General features: G+C 35.0%; 1 protein-coding gene across 16 annotated transcripts in view; it reads left to right on the top strand.

Moving 5' to 3' along the window:
* Positions 1 to 19,272, top strand: part of LOC136274992 (uncharacterized) — a 91,812-nt gene that overhangs the window by 59,536 nt on the left and 13,004 nt on the right. For 3 of the 16 annotated variants that reach the window (XR_010713484.1, XR_010713483.1, XR_010713482.1), the window contains 3 exons: positions 17,024 to 17,091; positions 17,447 to 17,514; positions 18,572 to 18,634. The gene's annotated coding sequence lies outside the window, so the exon portion shown is untranslated. The other 13 variants (XR_010713479.1, XR_010713474.1, XM_066083201.1 and 10 more) reach the window with 11 other exon arrangements.

Raw genomic sequence — 19,272 nt, 5'->3', positions numbered from 1 at the left:
TAAATTCATCAATGTTATAAAATGTCACAATCCTTGTCAACTCTAGATCTGCGCGTGATGTGAGCAAAATAAAGTCAGTAAACGTTTCTGTATACACAAAGATCAAATCTTACAATCAAAATTTATAACCGGAGGTTGATTGTTGAAAAAAAAAGTCCTGAATTATAACCAGGAAATTAGAAAGTTTTTCCATTTCGTCTACATAGTATTAAACTTCCCCATTTAATAAGATATATAACGTTTATTGAATATTTGAGTTCAATACGTGACCATCTGGGAGAACAGTGACGCCTGTGATAGTGAACCAAACCTTTAGTAGTGTCATTATTTGACTGCAGGCTTACCTCTATACGATACATATGTATATCTATAAATCTGCATATCCAACGTTTTTGTCAACTGGTGGTGGGGTGGCGGGGGGGGGGGGGGGGGTGGTCAAAAGAGAGTCAGACAGTTCATTTTGTTTGTTGGGTTTGTGAGGAACTGTACCTGTTAACTTTAAAATTTTGAAATCCGTGACACCGCCCCCCCTCCCTTTTCTGACTCCTATCTAGATCTGCGCATGATATGAGCAAGCTTAAACCACTTGAACATACAACTGTAATTGTGTACTACTTTGGAACAACTACGATTTTACCCTAATAGCAAAAGTTATAACCGGACATGTTTTGTCGCAATTAACGTCTTGAACTTTAGCCAGAACATTTTATTTTTACAAAACGTTTTTATAGATATCAAACTTCCTTATTCAAAATACTCGGTTTGTTGAGTATGTAAGTTTTATACGTGACCATCCATAGGAATAGAAACGCTGGTGGTCAATAGGAGATAGAGAACACAGTAAGGACAAGTCTGTATTATTGTTATGTAATAGTTGGTAACATTATCGTGGAATATAAGGGTTTTTTCTATTTTCAGCTGAATGATTCTCGACGAATCTCATTAAAGATCTGATATCACCGGAAGAAGCTAAACCGCATTTGTAAATAACTCAAAAATCGTGACATTTATTACAACAATGATGAGAAAGAAGAAATAAGTAAGTACAACATTTGTAATATATTAAATGTCCATGTTTGTATTTAATATCAACACCCAAACATACATCACGTGATCCCTACGTAAACAGCACTTAGAGGATGATGGTTTTGTGTGTGTTCCCATAAAGATGCATTGTACATGTAGCAGCAACAACAAAAAACTGGTGAAGCTGGTTGTAACTGGGGATTTTGTTTTGTTTCTGACTATGTGCAGAACTCTTTGCAATTGTGTTTGTCAATCTCTCTCTCTTTAAAAAAAAATATAAATACACGTTCGTCTTTATATTTAGAGTAGCTTGGTTTGTGACGGCTGGAAGTTACACCAGATTAAACAAAATAAAGTTAACACTTGTACATACATAGGTCTATCACCTCACAAACTTTAGTTGTTAAAATCCATACAGTATTTGAGATCTTAAGGAGACAAGGCTTTTTTTCTAATCTCTGGACAGGGAACGGACAAACGGAAGGGCTCAATGAAAATTGAAATAAGTATTTTTTGTATTTTTTTTAATGAATTTAACGAAAAAGACTCACACAATAAAAAGTAAAACTGATAAAGAGCTTGATTTGTTTGAACCTTTACGTTGTGGAGCGGAAGTGACGGTTGACAAAAGGAAACCTGTTGAACAAATTGTCATTTAAATGGCCATCATTCATGTAAGTTTCATGTATTAATCATTTACAGTATTTATGACTACGCAGATACCAAATTTGTTTTAAAAAAGCTACCCGAGATATTTGAGGTATCTCACCGGAAGTAGAATGTTTTTGCTTATTTAACATTAGATGAATATCATATGAAAGGAATTATACTAATTTATTCATTCCATGAAAAACAAATAGAATTAAACATGTTAAAAGAATATTCTTGAAGTGCTTCCGTTGACAAAGGGAAGTTAAGATGAACTTTTACAAAACGATATAGTTTAAACTTTTCATCCCACTAAGTTTGGATGTTCAAGTCTTTATCGTTTCTGAGATGTTGAGGTGACAAACTTTTTTGTCGCGGGGCAGAAAACAAACAACAGAATAGAATTTTGAAAAAAGAAGAAAACGAAAAAAAACCTCAAGTGATATACATGTGCTTATTTTGTAAAGTTCCTGAAATATCAGGAAAATCTGTCTTGTCATCTCTGATATATTTTGCCGACAAAAAAGGGGAGAAAATAAGAAGGAAATAAAAAAACCCACTACAATCACTTTAAGGTCTTCCGTTCTGAGCTCACGGCGTTTAGTTAACTTACTTTTCTTCTCCATGCCCCGGAGAACGCATGAGGCCGTGCAACAAAAGACGCCATTTACGTCGGTCTCTGGCAGCAATCTTTGCCTCTCTCCGACTGTTCCGGTCCAGTTCTTCTCTCTCTTTCTCCACTGGACGCCTCTAGGTTTTCCTTGGCCTTCCTCACCTTCTCGTTCCTTCAGGGGCACAGGTCAGAGCAGTTATAAGATATTTGAGGCGTTTAGTTTAACGTTGGTTTATGATTTGAGGAGGTAAATAAAACTCTGCGCCCAACAGTCACACCGTTTATGTATTAAATATTCTTATTTGTGTGTCTTAAATTGTACGAGTTAATCTTTATTTCGCACATCGTTATAGCTATTTTTTCGACAGCATAATATGAATATTACAGTTCTGTATGCAAGTAAGTTAAAGCTGCTTGGTCCGATTTTTTTGTAATTACAGTATCAATTTTTTTTCATACAAATCATTTATCTTAGAAAGTTATGGACTTTCTCCTATTTACACCAGCAGAATCAGTCTCCTTTCAAAGTTAGAAATATTCAAAGTAAATAAAAATAATTTCTCTTTGGGCAAACGAAAAAACAAACCAAAATGCATCACGGGAATGTTTAGAAAAGGAAACTGCCTTGTTTCGTCCCCCGAGTGATTGGGGTTATTCAACCCGCATGCTATGCATCGATTTTAAAGAAAGCAGACTTTGGAAATATTAGCGAACAAATGGTACACATGTTTATTTGTAATTTGTCTGATCATTTCGACCTTTATTTAAAACGATGTCAAATTCGTAATACAACCATACCCGTCTCGTCGTCAGGGGTGAAATTTTACATGAGGCGAAATAACGCGGTACCTTTTAATGTCGTTTGTTTTGTTAGCAAATTTTGTACGTATTTTTCTTTATTGAAATTTGGCATAATTGACGGGTAAAACAACTGCAATGTCTATTATTATACATATACTAAGCATAGCCATCGTTTAAAAGCGTGCATAAAATTTGATATAAAATCGAACCAAGCAGCTTTAAATAAAAATCCTTTAAAACCAACTTGAAGAAAATTGATTTAATTATATCAGCCATATGACCGAAATTTTAATAAAATTTATTTTAATTAGTAGATTCAATGGCAATCTGATGATTTTGAACTTAGGCATTAATTGATGACTGCTATACTTGCACATATTCGATTCTTAAACTTAACTTCTCCGAGGTCTGCGTCATAATGTCCCGAGCAAACTTAACTGTTTTTACTGTAAAAGATTAAAATGACATACGCTGTATATTCCTAGTATTTCTCCTTTTATCGTTCACGACATTGTAATTAATCTTCGAGTTAAAGGGTTATCAAAAGAATTTATAGAAAAATATTTGTAATGCATAAAAGTTTACTCTTTAGTTTCATTAAAAAAATGTACAATATGTTTCATGATCGGGTTCGGGGTGCACAAGGGGACATATATATTGCTTATGTAATGATCTCTTAAAGTTTTATAGGAATCGCAGTAACATACAACAAAGTGATCAAATTCTAAGGTGACAAAATTATCAAAAGTATATTTTAAAAGGTGATCATGTGACTTTGAAATTAGATTAATGATGATAAACATTTTACATTTCTCTTGAAATTGTCGATCGAGCGTAAATGTTACTGTATCTTGAGCCAGTAAGTCATAACGTAAATATTTTCTATGAACTAAATGAAACACAGAGACTAAAAAGTTGATAAGATATAATACATACAATTCTGAATAATTTGTGGATGTTTAAAAACTGTTTGAAAATTTCATTAATTGCAGACAATTTGTTATTAATGAAGTTTTCCCTATGATTGTCTTCTATCAAAGATGATTATTGCATTCGGTCAATTCTGCATTTAGTTGATTAATATAATAATTACAATCATGCACGTTCTTATATTTACATCTACCAAGTTTTATTCCCTCTATTTCTTACGGACGCTTATAGTTAATTCATAGCTCTACAGAAACAGCCAGACTGAAATTTGCACGCCGCCCCGTTTATCGATTGGTTGAAATCTACAGCGGCTGAAACTGACAAGAAAGTGACAGGACTGAAATTGACACGCCCTGTTTATTGATTGGTCGAGACTTACAACTACCGAAACAAAATCACGAACTGTATGAAATAAACATGATGATGTCAAACTCAAAGTCTCATTGGAGACGATTTGGCCGTTTCTTTTAGCTAGCTAAATAGCTAGTAATTTAGTGAATTTTACTTACTTTTTACGCTCACTTTATTAAATGGCATGGCCACAATTTTGGTCAAACATTATTTTTTCCGATTTTAATGTTTACAATGTCTTAGTAAGGCATATCTGATAGTCAATCCAAATTTGGGTGTCATTTGTTGTGTTATAAGCTAATTACAAAGCTTAAAATTCTTTGCTATGTAAACAGAACGTTTGTTTACAATTTGAATGTTGAAGTGAAAATTCCAGTTTTAAACAAAAAATGAATGTGTTAAAAGTGTGGAACTGTTTAGCTATTGTTAAAATGAATAAAAAAATATAGACGAATCAGCTTAAAAATATTTTTAACTAGTGTATTGAACCTAGGTAAACATATACAGGGTACGAGCCTTATTTTCATGACAAAGAATTGTGAGCTCTGTAGCTTTCTTATAGCTCCATGAATGACTCTCAAATTTCATTTGATCATTAAGAATGCATTTTTAAAGCATTGTAAATAATACAAGAGGCCCAATGGTCCACATCGCTCACCTGAGCAACACTGGTTTTATATGGGCGTTCAACGGATATTGTGCCATGTGACCCCTCAGTAGATTAACCAAAAATGAATATCCGAAATTTAAATTTATTTTTGCATATACTTAATCTTTGACATATTTACCTTCATGGTATACCATTTCTACCGAAAATAAGATATGCAATATAAATAACTAAATTTTCGGTTAGTGTTCAGGGTTAACTTCCAATTCCCTTTATTTTAGCCACCCCCCCCCCCCATCACTCCCCCTTTTCTAGAGTTTCAAGGTTTTCTCCGCTTTAAATACAGATCGGTCTTTTATTTCTGCAATTCATATTTGCCTTCCAATAAGGATGCTTTGTGCCAAATTTGGTTGAAATTGGATAAGCGGTTTTAGAGAAGGAGTTCAAAATGTAAAAAGTTTACAGACGGACGGACGGGCGGGCGGGCAGACAATGTGATCAGAATAGTTTAGGTGAGCTAAAAATCAGAAAAAAAGAATTTGGCCAAATTCGTGACCCCTTTGAAAGAAAGATGTTAATATTAAAAATAAAATGTTTTCTTTAATGATTCATCCGGGTAGCGATCATTGCAGAAAAATATTTCATAACCCGCTATTGTTTAGATATATTTTGACATGATTTCCTACTAAAGACTGTAAAACCTGCTCAGTTGCGTAAGCACGACGGCGTCGTGTGCAAAATTGCTATAGCGCGAAGGCGTGTTTTGTAATTCACTGGCGTCGGAAGCAAATTAAAAGTGGGGGGGGGGGGGGGGGGAGGGGGCTTGACTTATCCTCAGAAATATTGAGGAAAAAACTTTATTCCCAAAATCATGAAAATCCTAAAGTATCCTAAGTATACCTATACTTCCCAAAATAAATTAACCTACCCAAACTTTTTTTTCCCTAAATCATGAAATTCCTAATCCGTGGAGGGGGGGGGGGGGGGGGGCGCTAATAAACCTATTACTCTGACTTATAAATCTTTCAAGGTAAATAAAGAACAATTACATTTCCGGCGAGAAAAAAGTGGGGGGAGGGGGGGGGGGCTAAACCCTCTAAGATGCTATATGCCTAATGGTAAGTTCTAACTTTGCAAAGTAAAGTGGGGGAACTAAGCCCCTCAAGCCCCCCCCCCTCCCCCCAGTTCCGACGCCTATGTGATTAGCGCGATGGCGTATTGTGCAAAATTGTGTTACATGTAGAGCGACGGCGTACTGTGTGTTAGCCGAAGGCGTGTTGTGTGTTAGTTCGAAGGCGTGTTGTGTGTTAGTTCGATGGCGTGTTGTGCAAAATTGCGGTACATGTAGAGCGACGGCATGTTGTGTGTTCGTTCGACGGCGTAATGTGTGTTAGCGCGACGGCGTGTGGTGAAAAATTGCGTTACATGTGACGCGACGGCGTGTTGTGTGATTAGCGCGACGGCGTGTTGTGTGTTTAGCGCGACGACGAGTTGTGTCTTAGCGCGACGACGAGTTGTGTCTTAGTGCGACGGCATGTTTGGCAAAATTGCGCCACATTTTCATAACCCGCTATTGTTTAAATATATCTTGACATGATTTCCTACTAAAGACTGTAAAACCTGCACAGTTGCGTAAGCACGAGGGCGTCGTGTGCAAATTTGCTTTAGAGCGACGGCGTATTATGTGATTAGCCCGACGGCGTGTTGTGTGTTAGTTTGACGGCGTGTTTCGCAAAATTGCGTTACATGTAGAGCGCAGGCGTGTTGTGCAAAATTGGGTTACATGTAGAGCGACGTTGTGTTGTGTGTTAGCGCGACGGCGTGTTGTGTGTTTAGCACGACGACGAGTTGTGTTATTAGCGCGACGGCGTGTTGTGTGTTAGTTTGACGGCGTGTTTCGCAAAATTGCGTTACATGTAGAGCGACGGCGTGCTGTGTGTTAGCGCGACGGCGTGTTGTGTGTTTAGCACGACGACGAGTTGTGTTATTAGCGCGACGGCGTGTTGTGTGTTAGTTTGACGGCGTGTTTCGCAAAATTGCGTTACATGTAGAGCGACGGCGTGCTGTGTGTTAGCGCGACGGCGTGTTGTGTGTTTAGCGCGACGGCGTGTTGTGTGTTAGCGCGATGGCGTGTTGTGTGTTAGCGCGACGGCGTATTGTGCAAAAATTTTTAGCTCGACGGCATGTTGTGCAAGTTGTTTTTGCGCGACCGTGCATTGTTAGCTAGTGCGACGGCGCGTTTCGCAGAGTTGTGCAAAGGTACGTTAGCTATTCTATCTAAGGCCAACAAAAATTGCTGTTTGTTTGGAAACGCCTCTCACTGCATTAAAATACCCCTAATAAAATTAAATTAGCAAACACGTAAGAACTTTAAAAAAAAAAAAGTCGTGGTACATTTTTTTTTACATATTAGAGTTCAGCAAAATGTTTTGTTTTATTGGTTTTTTTTTTTTAATTGGGATTGATCAAAGAAAAGAAAAAAAAAATATCCTCAGTTTATTCAGATTTTTATTTTTTTACAATTGTTAATGAAGCAAAATTCTAATTTGAAAGAATGGGAAAAAAACTCCTTTCCCTCTCTCCTTGGACTGAAAAACCCCAAGGCGGGAATTCCCAACATCATTTTTTATGGGATGACCGAATCGTAAAACTATGATAGTTTCCGTGTGTGCTTTCTCTCTGGCTGCATTCGATTTCTCTCGTTTTTGAACTCGGGACATCTCTGGTGTAATCCAAGTTGTTACGTTAACTTCAAAGTCCGATAACTCGAATTTGTTTATCACCAAAAAACTCTGCATCGCCGAAAAAATCAGGGTTTTTTTCCAAGGGTATAATGAATACAAATATATGATTGGTGTAATCCGCATCTGAGAAATCAAATCTGCTTTATACATGTATTCAACAGTAGATCCACCCCCACCTACTCCATATACTCGTATGTACCGAACTTTTCTATATTCACCACAAGCCAGGTTAAATTTTCCCTATTTCTAGTGTCGTTTGTTCAGCCTCGTCCTGATTTTCCTGACTGCCGGTTGAACCCTAAAAGAAATGGCATATTTTCGAATTTATTAATGACTGAAATTAAAATACAATTAGGTGATAACAACAATTAAATTTTATTATAACTCTAAAAACGGATAATTTGAACAGTTATCAATAGACCAATCCACACTTTACAAAAGTTATCTCCCTTGGCCGCCATCTTTGGGGAAAAACCCGTATATTTCTCACAGTAGCCTTTGTAGTTTAGAGGATTGTAACTTCATCATTTGACATTAGAAATCGGTTTCCTTTGTGAATTTTGATTGTCCCAAGTTGGGGCAAACCACACATCAAAGGAATAAATTAAATCCTAAGAGATTTCTTCACAGGACGCCCAAATATTTGGTTGCATAAAGAAGGGAAAAGTTGTTTTTTTTCCCTTTTGACCTTTGGGTTGACCCCGCAAAGGGGAACAACTTTTGCAAAGTGTGGATTGGACTATAGTTATTAGCTTTGTTATATGGGACCGAAACGACTCGGGGTCGAAATTGTTTGATGCCGAAAAAAGCAAACATCAAATGACGTGTAGGCTATTGAACAGACGACATTTTAGAAACAGGATAGGAACATTTGGCCAATTACTTAGATAGTGTAAATTGTACCTGTTTAAGAAAAGAACTATGTAAGTTTATGTAAATTATGTTTATATTGTTCGATGTGATCTGCTCTGTGGTTTATTACCGTATTCCTTCGCACAACTTGTAAGTTATAATTAATAATATCAGTGCAAAACAATGTCACAGGAAGTTTCTAATTTCCTTTGTATTTTGAGCAGTACAGTATCAAAACTTATTGCAGCACACGGCATTAAACTTGCAAGTTTATATCAATCTGTTCTTATTGTGATATTGTACAGGAATCAAACCCGGGACCCGTGCATAGTCAGACAATTTACCACTGAATCGATATCATACGAATGGTCCATAACCCTGACCATCACACATGTATCCAACAATACAGGTAAGAGAGAGAGAGAGGAGAGAGAGAGAGACAGACAGACAGATTAGAGATGTCCTGATGTTTTATAAAGAGAGTGACAGAAAACACAGGTGTTTTTTAATTTGTTTGTAGATAAACTTTATTTTTGTAATGTTTCTATGAGGAGGATGGTCTTTGACAACCTTTTTATAGTCCCAATGTATTGCTTCCATCATTTTTTCATGATTTTTCATTAGAATAAACATATACCTGTTAATGAAATACAATTTAAATCGATAAAAGGGAACAAATACAAATACAATGCTCCCTCATCAATACATTATAGTTATCTGTTTTTACCCGCACAATTACACAGGAACGAAAACAAACATCGTTTTGAGATTCAAAATGTATCTCCATTCGGAAGTACTCGGGACACTTTACACAATTTTTATGCTATTATCTGGGGTACTTTTGCAATGACTTTGTTTTGAAACCTGAAGGGGTATAGAGGGCGTTTCAAAGCAGATAATCTGGACTTTTTTCATTCTAATGAATGGATGTAGTTTGGGCGCAAAGGTGTTTTAATTATGATTATTGAGATATTATGTAAAAAGTGCTGGAAGCAGAAACTTAAGACATAGTTAGTCAGGTATGAGGATTTCGGATAAAACTTTGATTTCTGTAGAAATGGAGAAATAGCAATGGTGTGTCAGAGTAATTGAACATTCATGAAAGAGTACATAGTTACATGCATATATATATTGATATTATAAATTAACACACTGTGCTAATTATCCAATAAATGTGAATGCGTTAAAAATGTTTAACAAATCACCATACCTTAATTTTTTTTTTCAGGCACGAATATTTGCTAGTGGAATTGAACACATGATATTCATCTAAAACTTGAAGCAACGGTCAGTGATAATGAACATATATTTGTAACAAAGGTAAATAAATTTAGGGAAAAAAACCCCATGTATTTCTCTTAATGATTCTTTTTTGTTACCGGTAATTGTAAAATTAATAATGTTAGAGAGAGAGAGAAAGAGAGAGAGAGAGAGAGAGAGACATTTTTATTTTTTTGCTAACATTACATTTGGTCACAGTTCTAATGTTGTCTTATTAATGATTTTACCTTGGACATAGTTACTCAGGTATGAGGATTTCAGATAGAACGATTTTCCATCAGACTTTCAATAGACTTGCTCAGTTAAGTCGATTGGAGTCGATTGTTGAGAGGGTCACTAAAGTCGATTGTTGAGAGGGTCACAGGATATGATTTTACAGTCCATTTTTTATCAATAAAACCTATTCAGTGGTTTTATTATACGGGAAAAAGTCTTTGTGACGTAACAAATTCACCAGAGATTCGATTGAAAATCGAACGCGCTTCGGATTTTCAATCGACTTCAAACTTTGCTTTCAACTTTCGACTTAGATGGTGACACAGTACGATTTTAGTCCAAAGCGAATCGGATGAGAAAAATCTGATGGAAAATCGTATCGTCTGACCGCACCTTAAAGGGATAATTGATAAATAGCAATGGTGTGTCAGAGTAATTGAACATACAAGGGTACACACGTGTATATGTATATTGATGTTATTAGTTAACATCCTGTGATCATTATTAACTAAGTGTGAATGCAAAAAGTACATGTTCAACAAATCACCGTGCCTTAAAACTGGTCTTTCTATTCAGGCACAGATATAGTTGAATTGAACACAAGACAGCGATCTAGAACTTGAAGCCACAACCAGTGATAAAGAACATATATAAGGTAACGTAGGTAAATAAATTTAGGGAAAACAACATGAATTTATGGATGTCTCTTAATGATGCTGTTTTGTTAAATGTAAATTGATAATGTTAGAGAGAGAGAGAGAAAGAGAGAGAGATAGAAGAATAGTTTTTGCAATACATTATGTTTGGTTAAGGTTCTAATGTCATCATATCATTTCTACTTTTGTTAATTGGACACCAGTGACTAATTACATTATAAATCAAATGTTGTAAAATTTATCCATTTAAATTATTTACAGGAGCATTTATTTACATGAACCATAAGCACATGTACTTTGATTTTCATTTTAAATACTTTCCTAGGTGAAAATAAATGTTTAACAAACAAGCATTATAAATATTGGAACCGCGACCCCAATTGTAATTCCATTCTTTTTAGCTGTAGCTTAGGAATAGCAAAAAGGACATAGTCAAAGAATATTCGTCAAATGTATGAATACTTGTTTTGGTCAAAGTTGCAATTCATGTTTTATATGTGTTTTTAATCTGATAATCTGGAATATATTAGTAAACAGATCGTAATTTTTCCCGGATTTTGTCAAATTGTTGATTACATTTTCCAATTAATCTAAAATAATGATAACATTTGATTTCCGAAGAAAAAAGATATTTCTTACTAAAAGTTTACATGTGATGAACATTAATTTGAACACTATAAATCAAGTGATGCATTAATGTTTATTAAATATATAGCATGTGATATTATTAAGGTCTTCCGTTTTCAACGGAAGACCTTGTACTGATTCTGTTGGTAATTCTTTTTATTCTTTTTTTTCTTCTAGACGTTTTTTAAAACTCAAATATCTTGCTTGTTTGTTGTCCTATAAAGTTCAAATTTGCAGAGCTAATTGGTAGTTACTATTTCTCAATATCTATGGAAAATCGTTGATATCGACACTTCCGGTACCGAGTTATTCCCCTTTTCCCCCAAAATATAGGCATTCTTGTGCACGCAAAGGCTCTGAAACCGCTCACAGCCTGTGTTACAAAGTCACAAATCTTCAAAATAGAGAGTTTGAACGTTGTCCTCCGAGTTTTGTTTTTACAATTTTCCTCCTTTAAAGTTTCAAAAAATTAATTTGAATTTGTGTTTCAAAAAATGCTGATTTTTTGTTGTGTTTTTGTTATGTAGCTCTTTAGTTTAAAATTTTCTCTAAACACATATAGAACAAAATATGTGCAAAATGTCAAGGGCTTTCACTTGACACCATTGAAAAAGGGCTGGCCCCTTAAATTAGGGGTCTAGAGCACTTAAAAGTCTTCGCTTTATAACTCAAAAATGGTTAATATTTCGCTATAGCTGTCGATAGAAAAGTTGTTCATTATTGTGTTATCAATGTCGTTACAAAACTATTTTGTACCGGTAATGCGTATTATGAGTGTAAAAAGCTTGTCTTGTTAACATGTACCTGTATTCATTTGGCAAGTAAGCGAATCGTCTTCGTGCGAATAACGTACATATATTAACAGCTGAAAGTGTTCCAGCATATACGGGATGCTTTGATTCATTTGAAAAAGTGTCTAAAAAGTATACGTGTACATGTTTTTCTTACAGCCTTTTTTTTTGGAGTAACCTCTGTTTAGGTCCTATAGTGGACAACCGTTAAGAAAAACAAAAACGAGAAAATATAAACGTTCTTTTACTTATCTAGTGATATACATAAACTAGATTTTAAAAAAAAATAACTTCCATGAAATGGATTTGAGTCATTTTACTGCAAGCATTTCAAATCGACCTAAATTCTTAGTTGTGTGCGTCATTACATAACCCATCTCGCCCGCGGCCGAGAAATACGATCGCCAAGGTCGCGGCTGGACTACCTAGCGGTCAGCGGTTATCTAATACACAAGAATCGCGTCTGTCATATGTGATTTTACTTAACAGCAAACACAAGAATCGTACACAATGACATTAAAGCTTACTCTTCTTAATTTGAATTAAACGATAGAATAAGAAATCGTTCTGTTTAATCATAAACTCGAACTGAAGCAGTATCAGACAGATAGATCAACTGTGGGATTAAAGGGGAAAAAAACTTATATTAATTAGAGTTTATTCATCATACTGCAAACATTGTAAATCTTCCTGGGTTCTGAGCTTTTTATGTGTGTTTTAACTTTACGTAAGTTATCCGATCCCTCATCCGCGGCCGAGGAAATCGGTCGCGGCTGCACTACCTAGAGGTCAGCGGTTATCTAATAACAAGATATATATACAAGAACTGTTTCAATTTTATGTTCTTTTTGTTCACCTTCAATTTATTGAATGAAACATTAGAATGTGAATTGAGAAGCCCCTCTAAAAATTGATAAAAGCGATATTGTTCCAAATCAGAAACATCATCAGACATAAATCAATAGTGAATTTGTAATTCTAAAATGTTCTAAAAACTATACATGTACTAATAATGTTATAGATAAACAACGAAAAACCACAAAGATTAAACCTTCAAATGATCACCCCTAGAACATAGCCAAGGAGATCCCGCGCGAGTGGACAAGTGATCCGCGGTAGCTCGTGTTCTTCTGCATGTACTTGATCACACGTGCATGTTTATTGATATTTTGTACGATTCCAACTATTTGTTTATTCGAGATTTTGACCGGTACATGTAAGATTGACTTGTGTTTCAATTTAAGATTTTTTTTATTTACCCACGAATATTTCCGCTAGATACTGCTGAGAGGTTTTATAGATATCGTAGAAAGTAGTTGACGTCTTCATAAGGTTGCACATAAAATGAGAGAGAAGGAGAGAGAGAGAGAGAGCGCGCTCAAAATTGGAAGCATTATTTAGCCGAATTAAGAAAATGAAACAGTCTCCAAGCGTTCAAGGCAGGATAAAAAAAATCAAATATCAAATTAACACATGCGGTAGAGGCAATTGCAACTTCTCTGGCCTTTCTGGCAAGTTTGGAAAAACACCTCGAATGTATTAACATCACCGGATGTTAGAATATTATACAAAATGGAGTCGCTTCCCATTAAAATAAGTATCGGCAAGAAGTTTTGTATGTCGTTTCTGTGTTATATTTTAGTGTATATTGATACCTTTAATGAAATATAGCTCACATCTCAACAGAACATAAAATGTGTTGTAATTATATCAAGTTTTAAAAAAAGGGGGGTCGTCATGGACGCCTAGGTAATACATTCGAAGTGTTTTTCCGAGCTTGCCAGAAAGGCCCGAGAAGTTGCGATTGGCGGTAGAGGCTGACACGATAGAATTGAGGGATTTAGTGATTATTTTTAGAATGTTCACATGAGTTTTTAAACAAGATTTGTTTAGATTTTATCGGTTTCATGATCACAGTGCAAGGGATTTTTTTTTTCAAAATGTGGCGAAGACCCATTTTTGGCGACTGCTTAACATGTGTACATTTTTCTCCTCAATGTATGTCACCTTCCCACCCGTGTGTTTATTCGGTCAGTCTATGCTAAGTCAAATGAATCCGCTCCACGTGCGACCGAAAATCTCGTGTCGCGTCAGCGCACATAGCCTAGAATATTGCCCCTGGGCTGCAGATCAGCAATTGATAAATAATTGAGTAACATTTGGAAGGATGCTTTCAATGCAGCGGTCAATTGTTAAACAATAAGTGTTTAAATATTCGATGTCAATCAACCACACATTAAAGGTGCGATATCGTAATCTGAGAATGTGGCTAAAAAATTAACCTGTTGAACACGCTAAACTTCTATAGTTATGAACAGAATAAAATATACATTATCAGAGACTTAAATAACTTAATAAGTTATTTATGTCTCTGGTTTTATAAGTTAACAGTTTTAAGTCAAATATTAAATAAAATTTGTTCTCAGGATTAGAAGTAATGATATACGACTACATTAAGCAATAAAGTCGGTCGATCGTCATTAAATCATCAGAGTACTGCAAGTGTCGACAGTTTCTTATTTCTTTGAAATAATTGTAGTAGTTCAATTGACTTGCAGACTATAATATAGCGACTTTTCTGCCTCCCAAAAATGTTCTCCTTTTAATTGCGATAGATATTTGTTCTTGGGGATTTTACTTATTGTTATATGCACATTGATAAAAAAAATCATTGAAGTTGTGTAATATGAGGTTGTAATGCAGATTAAAACTCAGCTGAATATTTTATTTTTAATCTAGCTTGTCAAAATGGGAGATTGTTAACTTGTAGCTTGTTAACTCTGAAAAAGTCTAGAACAGAAGAAATAAAGTCTTTATAGCTTTCGCTACATCTTCTTATTTATGTGTACGCGTACATAAAGCTATTTTAGATTTTTTTTTTACTGTATAAAAAAGTGTTGTTTTTCCTAACCTTAAATTTAAATCTATAGAAATTCAATATCTACATGTAACATCTCAATAGCTTTGATAGCTTATTACCGCTTGGAAATCATTTAGTGATGCAAATTGACAAATGCCCATGAAAAGACATTATTGGACCCCAAGGGTTTCTTATCCTTTCCGACGATGATGAGAAGAACTCAAATGTGCATACAAATCATACATTTACATGTATATTTATATGTGATATGATAGAAATAATTGAAAAATATACTAGGTCTTTTTTGTGCCGCACAAAACGGGCGAAAAAGATTTTTAAACCCCACGAAAAAAAATTGAGGGGGGGGGGGTTAAATAAAAATCACCTTGTCCGTCCGTACGTCGTGTCCGGTCTATATCTTTCTGATGGAGAAACATTGGAAGTGTTCTTACTTCATACAAATAATACTCATTAACTGACAAAGCTTCATGACCTAAACCCAAGGTCATTTGGACAAAGTAAAGGTCACTGGCAGGAAAAGTGCAAAATTTGTTTCCGGTCCACTTTGGACTTTCTTACTTCACACAAAGATTGCTTATGACCTGAGGGTGTGTAATGATTTGTTCCTAAGTCATTTAAGGAGAAACATTGGGAGTTTCTATTTCATGTAAAGATTCCTGATGACCGATGATGTGTCATGAACTTGACCCAGGGTCAGTTGCGCAAGTTCAAAGTCATATTAAACATGTGTCATATCTTGTATTAATGGAAATGAGTAAAAGCTAGAGTTTGTCATAAAGATTACTTGTGACCTGTAAATATACCCTGCCTTGTCTGACTCACTTATTAAAGAAAACGAACCATCCATTATTCTCTAATAGAGAAATACGTGAGTAATGACTTCTTTCTTAGCGGGGATATCATTTGTGAGCTTGATAACAGTACCTTTTAGATGGTCCAGTGGGAGCAATGCCCCCTTTCTCTCAACCAAAATTTCCCTTAAGTTAACGCTTAGGAAATTGATTTTTGGGTCATTTCCCCCACCGCCACATCCACACTTTTATTAGAATTAGATTAATTATATACATGTACATAAATGATGTACTTTTTAAAGTTATCCTAAACTTGAAGTAAGTTAAACGAAGAACTTGCCTGGTATGAAAATAATACTTTGAAATTGAGTCTCGTTTTCGATTTCTTGAACTTACTATTATCATATTGATAATCCAGTATAATTAAAAACCATTTCCCTTCTCCTTACACTCGCCAGGTTCTGATAGACCTGTATCAATAACAGACTATACCCACTTGACCTCCACATTTGCATACAAATTAAATTAACACCTACTTAGCAAAGATATGCCTTTATCTGTTTAATGAGTAGTGCAATACTCAATCTAGAGGTTACATAGAAAACAGGTATGAATTAATTTTTTTTGTTTCCATTTGAAGAGTTCCAATCAATTTTCTAAAGCTCTAATTCGTAAGAAGAAATTGTCATGTAAAGATGACCTTTTATCAATACAGGGTCTGTCAGGCTCTGACAAGTGTCAGGAGAAGGAGGTATTTTAATGAGACTGATGGACAATCCTTTCGCGACACGAAGTTGCGACGGAAGACCTACTCGTTGCTTTGCAACGAGCTCGGCTCTAGTTCTGCTAAATTTTTAGGTTTCACTCTCATTCAAGGTAGAAACAACTTGTCCAGTTTTGGAAAACCATCAAATAGTAATGGTATAGTATGTACTTTTGTTTTAATATGAAACATCAGTAATGTGTACAGTTAATCTCTCCTTATATTTCAACAATGGTATAAATCTGGTGAATTGATTTATATCTGATTACATTAAATACAAAACTCGAAGTAAATTAAAGCGAATATGAGATAATGATAGCATTTGATTTCTGTAGAAAATATATTTCTGAATGTTTACATATGATGACATTAATTTGAACACTAATCAAGTGATGCATTAATGTTTATCAAATACACATCAATTGATATTTTGCTTACTTTTTAGGTTTCATCCTCATTCAAGGTAGTAACAACTTGTCCAGTTATGGAAAACCAACAAATAGTCGTGGTATAGTATGTACATTTATTCAATTATGAAACATTAATAATTTATACAGACAATCAATCATTATTATACCCCTGCTCCGAAGGAATAGGGGGTATACTGTTTTACCCATGTGTGTCTGTCTCTCCGTCTGTCTGTAACAAAACAATTGTCACATTTATCTTAGCAACTATTCATTGCAGATGCTTGAAATTTTAACTGGTGGCCTCTTGTTAGGGTAATTGCTGTGCATGTTTAATCCATTAACAGTTAACTTCTTATTGAAAACTACATGGTAAAAGTTTACATGTAATGAACACTAATTTAAACACATATCAGGTGATGCATTAATATTTATTTGAATATGATGTGCTCGCTTTTTAGGTTTTATCCTCATTCAAGGAAGTAACAACTGGTCCAGTTATGGAAAATCAACACATAGTCTTGGTATAGTATGTACATTTATTTTATTACGAAACATCAGCAATTTGTACAGCTAATCTCTCATAATTCTTTCAATACTGGTATGAATCCGGTGAATTGATTAATATATGTTTACATTACGTACAAAACTCGGAAGTAAATTAAAGTCAACCTTCTTTAAAACTACCTAATTAATTTTAAGGCGGAAATGTTGTTCATTTTAATAACATTTTATTGAGGAAATCTCTATGTATTTTTTCAATGATAGAAAAAATTGATGATTTGATAACTAGATTTTGTGTTTACATACAAATGTGAAGGTTGATTCAGCTAAGTGTCGTTGATACTACTACATTACATCAAACAGTCTAACTGGTCAAACAGAGTGACAAGGGGAACAACTCAATCTCTTTTGTTGCCAGTTTTAATATGAAGAGTTATTCCCCTTTTCACCTTTTCCTAAATCATTACACTCATGTTTGATATAGATAGGAATGTACAGAGTAACTTTATCCATACCTAGTCAGAACATCAGTAAAATGAAGAACATCCTAAAGAAATTGATCCAATGCTAGTATAACATTCTTTGAATAAATGCATGTACCTGAAATGGTTGATTGAGACACTGCCAGACAGACACAAGTCATGATGATGATTGTTCAGAGTCAATTTCTCTCCCAAGATATCCCCTACTTAATTTCTTTCTTATCACCAACTTTAAACAAAATTGATTATAACAATCTCGTGTTTCAGTGTCCAATAACTATCAATGGTTGATAATGTAGAGAGATAGGTTAAATAATGACGGACCAAACAGGGATTCAATCACGGGGCCCTCTGAATTTCTAGTCTTCTCTACCAACTGAGCTATCCAGTTTCGGCATCCCAACCGGTTTCGGGTCTGACCGACAAGTTTTCATGATTTTCACTCATTATTGTTTTAAGTAGCTGAACAGCTCAATCCCTAACTGTGTCTGTTATCATCATTTGTCTGGTATTTGTTTTTTACATGTGTGTTATTCTGCTTGTCTTTTGGTTTTTGTCAATAAGTGTACTGTTGTGTAGAATTGTGTGGTCTCTTTTTAGGTCTATAGAGTATGGTTTTCACAGATACAGTAGACAAGAGAAAGAAAAGAGAAATTGTACACGGTATAGTATTCATGAATATTATAAACTGTTCATAAGGCAGCTAACCTGTTCCTTTCTTTGTTACTCAGGTGACCTATTGCTATCGTAAGTTCGTTGTTGTGTGTCATTCATAGACATTATAGTATACAGCTCTTAAATGGGTATGCGGGCAGTAGTCATTGTGTTAGCCCTATGGTAAAAACTGTTGCTTGAGAGCATAGCAATTTCTTACCAAGAGATTGACAAAATAAGAGCTGCCCTCATTCCCATTTGGTGTTTGTTTTCTCAAACTTAACAAGGGAAAAAATCCTTGTGACAATGTCAGGGCTGATATACTGTTACATTGTCTGCCCAGGGGGACTGTTAGTCAAATAATCAGCCAGGGTTTGTAGAATAGTGAAGCATTGGGCCATAAGCCAGCAGTCAAATGACCTCATATATAATTTGATTTGTTCATGTAATGCACACATTTGAAAATTAGGTGTGAATTGTGTATTGATTACAATTATAGTCTGTTCTCTAACTGAACTGCACTGCACCTGTACATTGTAATGCATTGTAACAAGTAGGACTTACAGAATGCCACAGTTATGGGCCATAATTACAATATTGAATAGGATCAACCCAAAGGCGAATCCTATGTCAACCCTCTTTAATTT

This window comes from Magallana gigas, chromosome 4 (genome assembly GCF_963853765.1).
Source record: "Magallana gigas chromosome 4, xbMagGiga1.1, whole genome shotgun sequence".
Classification (NCBI taxonomy): Eukaryota; Metazoa; Mollusca; class Bivalvia; order Ostreida; family Ostreidae; genus Magallana; species Magallana gigas.
The sequence above is the reverse complement of the archived record's forward strand: the minus strand, read 5'-3'. Positions and strand labels throughout refer to the sequence as shown.